The sequence below is a fragment of the Aulonocara sp. 'chitande type north' Nkhata Bay genome, linkage group LG10 (assembly GCF_057382095.1).
Source record: "Aulonocara sp. 'chitande type north' Nkhata Bay isolate Kocher_YH1m ecotype deep benthic linkage group LG10, A_spYH_male_GT1.1, whole genome shotgun sequence".
Lineage (NCBI taxonomy): Eukaryota > Metazoa > Chordata > Actinopteri > Cichliformes > Cichlidae > Aulonocara > Aulonocara sp. 'chitande type north' Nkhata Bay.
Window position 1 is genome coordinate 24,357,136 of NC_141353.1, and position 7,606 is coordinate 24,364,741.

At 38.9% G+C, this 7,606-nt stretch overlaps 1 long non-coding RNA gene across 1 annotated transcript; it reads left to right on the forward strand.

The window, feature by feature from the left end:
* Positions 1-3,473: 3,473 nt before the first annotated feature.
* On the forward strand, positions 3,474-5,638 carry LOC147320948 (uncharacterized). The gene is made up of 3 exons (XR_015131159.1): positions 3,474-3,515; positions 3,748-3,874; positions 5,270-5,638. It is a non-coding gene; the product is annotated as an uncharacterized LOC147320948 (long non-coding RNA).
* Positions 5,639-7,606: the final 1,968 nt, after the last annotated feature.

A 7,606-nucleotide genomic window follows, 5' to 3' on the forward strand; every position in this document is an offset into this window, starting at 1 on the left:
ATTGCATGGCACATCCGACATACTGTTTTACTTTTGTCCATGACGCGCTTACCATCAGGGTCATACTTCACATGAGAACCAAGATAGTTCCAAACGCCACATCTGAATGAGGGTGGGGGAGGTTCAATTTCGGGTAGCGTTGAGGCAGTTGCCATGTTGCAACGACCTTAGCTTCTGTCTTGCTGGCTTGCGCTGCGCTCAGTGGATCTGCACTCGACAGTGCAGCCTAGGCGGAGTAGTCGAACGCAGGCCCACTAAGCTCTCAACACAAACAGCATCCTCAGAAGAAAAGGTGATAAAAGTTGATAAAATAAATAAAAAATTTTGTATTGTTTGATATATATGCTTACCGAAACAAAAGCACTGTATTTTTAATTGCATTTTTAATTTGTCATTTATTAAAATTATAAATACATATTTTAACTCAAAAGTACAGTTTTTAAATTTAACCCTAACCCTTGTGCGTGTTTTTTATTTTGACAGCGAATGCGCACCTGCGGACCACTTATGTTAGATTTGTATTGTTGATTGTCATTTATGCTTAGAAACATTTACCCACATATGCTTAGAAGTGTATAACCATTTGTAGATTGAAAGAATGTCTCATCCTAGGAGGTCTGTAACAGCTCTGTGTAGCATGAAGGGGGAGTGCGTTCACTCCCTCTACAGAGTGTTCCGGCGTAGATCACACCTCCTAGGAGAGGTCGTATCTTTTCTTATTGATTTATGGTATAGCAAGCACACGTATATCTGTTTAAGTATAAGAGCCTTTTGTTCAGATGGACCGCTAGACTCCTGGCACCAGCTTTGGGGAGTCTTCACATGTTACATACATATACATACATGTTCACATGTTTTGATAACTCATTTTCCTGATTGCTAAGCTAAAAGCTATTTCTCAGATAGCATTGAAAGTTCAGGCTGAAGAAGAATAAAGGTGGTCATACCAAACACTGACTTCCAAGCTTGTTAGAATTGTACAAACTCTGTTTTGTATTTACATGTAGGTTTGGACGTTTCAGTAAATCACTGCACTTTCCTATTTTCCGAGCAACATATAAAGAAACGAAGGGTGACTCAAGATTTTTGCACTGTACTGTAAATAAACAAACCAGTTGCTTTTGAAATTTTCCTTTGCACTTTGTCTTTTCTCTATATTTTTCCCATGTTTCAGTCAGCATCCACAATATCTAAAATGGATATGATTTTTACAGACCTCCAAAGACCCTGCAGTTAATACAATTACAGCAATATGTACACTACAAAGAGTAGGTAATATATAGCATTTATGAGGGCTAAAAGCACATCTCTCTATTGACAAGTGAACTACACGAGTCCAGCACTGGAGAACTGAATGTATCTGAAGTCTCTTAGAAGGTGGTCTTTTTTGGCTTTCTTTTCTTTAAAGTAGAAATATGTCAATATGGTCTGCTGTTCAAAGACTAGTACGGTTTACTTTAAACATTAAACATGAACATGCAAAGGTAATATTTGAAAATACTTGCAGAGATACCACAGACAAATAAGAATGCTCTATGTCCTATTATCCTCCTATCTGGTCTAATCTCTGTGTGTCACGTTGCCATGGGGATCATAGCCAAGCTCTCTTGATCCCCTGTCAGGTAATGGAAATGTCTTTGGCATAAACACAGTCTAAGTGTGTTCTGAATGCAAAACCACCCATCTCACTCTCCAGCCATCAAACCTAGGGACAGGCAGTAACAGTGGTTGGCAAGCATCCATAAACTGACAGAGCAAATCAGAGCAGACCTCCTGATGTTATGGAGACAGCAGGAAAGTGACATTTAAATTCAGCTTATCGCTGACAATGAAACTCATTCAGATGTGTGCGAACGGTCTCACATGACGGGATGAAAAATCTAAAATGGCAGGAGGGCCATCGATGTTGCAACGTAATTAGGATTATCTTAGTGAAAAGGCACATCATCAGATTAGCATGTATTGTGTACATGATTTTCTTTTTTAAAGGAAGGCAAGATACAAAAATAGGTATTTTCTGTTCATAATTTCTTTGTTTTGTCATTAATCCTTAGTCAGATCTTACTAATAAAATGAATGAAACTGGCTGAAGATTAGAGGACTTGGGATACTATTTATGATTTACCCTGAGCACACACTTATTGGAAACAATTCTATTTATTATTTAATTAAAGTGGCAAACTCTACCTTACACATTTTTATTATCCTTTTTTTGTCTAAAAGTATGCAGGTGTCATTAATGAGTGGTGTCGATAGAAACAGTGAATATCATATCGACAGAATGAGAAAACTGGATGTCTGTCACGCATTTCATGCGGTCCTAACCTGATGGATCACTCATGACTTTATACTCACCAGTCACTTCATCAGTTACACCTTGTTAGGGGGTGGATTGGACCCGATCAGAACTCTGTTGAATTCTTCAACAAGGAGAGCACGAGAGATTTGTCAGCTGCAAATTCATAAAGCAAACCTCCTGTTCTACTGCGTCCTAATGGTGCTATATTACACTGAGATTAATTATTAAGGTCATTAGAGTATAGTGAACTCATTATCATGTTCAAGAAACCAGTCTGACACAATATGAGCTTTGTGATATTGTGCATTATCCTGCTGAAAGCAGCCATTAGAACATGTGATCACAAAGGCATGAACATAGCCAGCAATGGTACTCAAGGAAGCTGTAGCACTTAAACAATGCTCAGTTGGTACCAATAGGCTCAAAGTGGGCCAGAGAATATCCCCCACACAACTACATTGCCACCATCAGCCTGAACCATTCATACAAGGCTGGAATTAATCAAGCTTTCATATTTTTTACACCAAATTCTGACCCTGCTGTGTTGCAACACTGTGTTCCAATCTTTTGTTGTCCATTATTTTGGTGAGGCCAAAACACCTCATGTGTTTTAACTTGCAGATTAAGCTGGTGAGTGTATATTCTATGTATATACCTACTGAGTCACTGGGAATATTTTTTTGTGGCTGGCATTAATTTTATTTCTTCTTGTTTGTTAAGATGAAGAGGCCAGAACATCTTTCCTGAGAATCACCTGGATTAGCATTACAATGGCAAATGAACTAAGATGACTAATATTTTTCACAATCCAATCAAATGCTGCCATATTATGTAGCCTTTGCAGGCTGGATAGTAAAGTTTTTTGTTGTCTGTCAGTAGGATTAATCTGTTACTGACAGATATTAATCTCTTATCCATGAACTGAACTAAATATATTGATGTTTGTTTTCTACTTCTTACAGAAGAGAATTAGGTTGGTAAATTACAAGTCATACACCATTCAAGGGCAAAAACATTCTTTAGATATTGCTGTAAGATCTGTCATGCATTAAAAACTACTGTTTATTTTTATCTTTGGGTAATTTAAGTTCCTGTTGCTCACATCAAACTGTAGAGTCAATATGCAGCATTTCAGCTGACTACACAAGTTGCTGATTTTCTTCTTTCTTCTTTTCAGGAACTGATGACATGGTGCCATTGGATCAGAAGTTAAAAAGTATGCCATGCACTTGTTCACACTGGGCTGATTCACACTCGTGTAACTGTCATGCAGGTGTCACTGATGGCTCAGCACTCACACAATCATACACCATCAATCCAGGACCACTTTTAGTTGCCTGGGTCTGCAGTTGTCTGTGCGTAGGTCTTAATCACTCTCTTCTGCGGTGGAGATAGGTCACTTTAATATCAGTGCTAAGTCACGCTGACCTTTCATATCTCTCATGCAGACCTCCACATGACCTTTTATGAGGAATACAGGATATGTCTCCCTCTTGGCAGCCAACTCTGGCAAGTAGAAGCAAGAGGAGGTCACACCAGGAGTACAACATGATGGAATTTGACCTTCAGATGCTTGTGAGTAAAGAAACAACAATAACAGAAGTTCCACATGTCCCTGTCTTCCTGTACTGCAATCTTTCCCCCACCATAATTCTAAAATAAAGATTAAAGAAAAGTTCTCCTGATATGCCTAAAATTGCTTTGGGGCATCTTTCTACCATAGCAATTATTTTTCCTATTAATTGGCATTATTATTAGTGCATTCTGTCAAATGTCAGAAATTACAGGAAAAAATTGCCCATCACAAGGCCCCAGGGTCTAAAACAACAAATTGCTAATGTTATCCCACAAACAGCCTAAAACCCAAAGGTATTCTATTCACAATTCACCAAGCATATTCACACCTTTCCGAAGGTTGCACATTACCTCAAGACAAACATAGCAAAACATTAACTGATTGTGAAAACTGTCAGGTACACTCACTTCCACTGTGGTTTGCCTCTTTAAATAGCTGTTAAATACGGACTGTCAGATATTTCTTTTTCACCTGGCCCTGGCACTTTGATAATGTCACGGCTGGCGGAGGGAGCCGTGTGGTGTGGAGGAAAAGGAGGACCCAAGATGCAGCAAACTGATGATACGAGTGATGTTTTATTTACAAAGGTGGCGGTGACAAAAACAGGCAACGAGGTATGAGTACTTTACAAACGGAAACCTAAACTGGGAGAAACTAAATAGCAAACCTGAGATCGTACAAAGGGGGTGCGGGGCAGAGGGACGCAGAGACAGGACACCATGGAACGCAGATGAATGTAGAAATACACGGATGAGTGCAGTGATACATGGATGAACGCAGACGAGCCGACGAGGAGCACAGGCAGACACCAACTATAAATACACACACCAGGTAATGAGGAAATGGCACACAGGAGGGGACACAGCTGGAACTTAATGGGCATAACGAGACACAGACCTACAAAGTAAAACAGGAAATCTAGAACCCGAACCGGACACAAAGGGGGAGGACACAGAATAACTAGAACAGAGGGAAATAGTCACAAAACACAAAACGCTGGGTCAACGACCCAGGACCATGACAGATAAGCTCTGTGCACTTTTCAATAAAGATTACAGCAAACCTTGACTACCTCAACCGTTACAAATTTTCATTGATTTTAATCTCCGCACATAACTATTAGGCATACACACTCAAGCGTGTGGGGAGGACTCAGGAGTGCCGTAACTTATTACCTTGAACAAGGCATGCATATGGATGAAAGAGTCTCATGTAAAAAGGCAATACAAAACTGCAAGAGCCTTGCAAACACTAAGATGAGGGGATCTGACAATGACAAGCAGCTAGAAAGAGGCGAGAGAAGCTTTAGAAAAAATTATTTTCACAAATCTCCTTGTTCCTGAGACACTTGTCTCATTCATGACCAGTGATAGTGTTTACCTTTTTTTTTCCAGTGGGATGAACAATGCAGCATTTTTGGGCTGGCATTGATTGACTCTGACAAGGAACTCTTATGGTGGTGAGCACTGATAAGGAGGTAAACACAGCAGGAGAAGACAGAGAAGAGAAAGATTAAGTCTGACACCCCTCCACACAATCCTTGCAATTTTTCATTAAATGTAATTGCGGTGTCTTTTCTGCAGCACACAAACACAAATTATTAATGAGCCAAAGTGTTGTGAGAAAAATGAACTAAAAATGTAGCAAAAGACAAAGCAATATACGGATGAAGGAATTTTACCATCCAGGCACAGTGACTGAATGGCAAATAGATGGCTCCGGGAATCAGAAACAGAGAAAGTGCAGGGACAGTGACGCTCATAGGTTGCCAACAGAATATGCAGAAAACTGCCAGTCAGTCTCATGGCTGCATGTCTCCTTTACCCTAAGGAAAGGTATTATTTATGAATGTCAGAGTTGTTTATGCACTGCAAAATAACACCCTGAGTGGGTCAAATGGAAACCTGTGGCATGGGAACCATCGCAATCTGTTTAAACTTCTGCCAAAGTCTGAGCTGACAAGTAATGTGAAGTGAGACGAACACTGTAAGCGAATCATATTAAGATACTTCAACATGGTGTTCTGCTCCTCTGGCTATATTAGATTTTTTTTTTACTCCAGATTGGTTGCTATGGAGCTGTGGTTCTTACATAAACGCCAATAAAATTGTAATACCATATTGATTTCTGGAAGACCATTCTATCCTGGGTTACTCATCTTTTCAAGGGGGCCAGGCCAGGGTCAGTAGCAGATTCATCAACACTTCCATCTTAAATGATCCATGTCTGCAGAAGTTCTTGTCAGAAAATTTATGATAATGAGATGCTGCTGAGCCGAAGGCACTATACTTACAGGCTGTGAATTTGAAATGGGATTTTTGCAATTGCCCCTGGAAATGGCAGCTCTGGTTGTTTTATTTTCCAAGATACATAATGCTCTTACAACAAAAAACACGAGAAGATTGTATTAACTTGCATTTACATATTCACAATAGCTTTAATTGTATTTTATCTGCATGTTTTGGCATTTGCCAGTTGGTCTTAAAATCCTTGACTTTTTTCAGCAGGTTTAAATTAATGCATTTGGACTCTCTACTTCCTGTTTTTGTTGTTTTACTTAGTGTTTCTACATATTATATTGATTATGTAAGATATAAAATAAGTGGTATGTCAGTCTGTGAAAAGAGTGAATGGAAACTGCTTCATGACATTAATGATTGTCTATCTCAGAATTATTAAATTGTTGTGTCCTTAGTTGTCAAGTTGAAATATGAAATATGTTAACACAACCTAGAAATGTAGGCTTTTACTAAAATAAGAGGTTCAAATGGTACCCCAGTATTGTATATGCAATCCTATGCTTTCAGTTACATACATGTATACAGAGACACAGAGGAGCATCTCATTTAGTGGACTGTTTTGCAGGTGCAGGCAAAGCAAAGCTTCAATTACTGTCAAAGCGGGCATCTTGATTATTCTATTACTGCAACACAGCATGAAACCTTTCACCAGTGTTCCTAATGGGCCACTTATTATGATGCAGTATGCTACCACCAGTTCAACTGGCCTGACTCTCAGTGCAGAGATGATTGCTGTGCTTTGTTGCACAGAATGACAATAAAATCTGTCCTTTCTGTTGTTTTTCCTTTTGGATAAACTGGTATTTATGATACAAGACACAGTGCAGAGGTTTGCTATGCACTGTCCTCTTTTTGGTAAAATATTCTGTTAAATGAGATAACTTAGCTTTATATTTACTAAAGTCAGGTGTCTGTCAGATTTCTAAGTATGATTCAGATAAAACTAAAGGGATAGTTGACAATTTATACTACTAGATTTCCCATTTATGTGCTTGGATTTTGTTAGGAAAAAGCCTTGATTTTTTCCAAAAGAAGGCTGAACCTGGAAGCTTAAGAACGCTGCATTCTTAACAGCTACAGCCTTTTTGCTTTTGAATGTAGCTTCATCCTGCAATCCAAATGAATGCACTTTAGGTTAAATGGTGATTCTAAAATGGCTATGGGTGAGGTGTAAGGCAAAAAAGTGCTTAAGCACATAGAATAAAGTGCTGAATTAATATGTGTGAAAAGATGAATGCAATGCAGCACAATAAAAGCTATCTTTGACAGGCAGTCTGAAATTATGAGCCAATATGCCTATATTTAAATGCTTTCAAGACCTCGATATCACCACAGGTCACCTTCAGCGTTATATCACAAGTTTAATGGTGTGATAAGCATTAGTACATACACGGTCATTAAACTTCTCTCCAGCTAAGTAAATAAAATGGG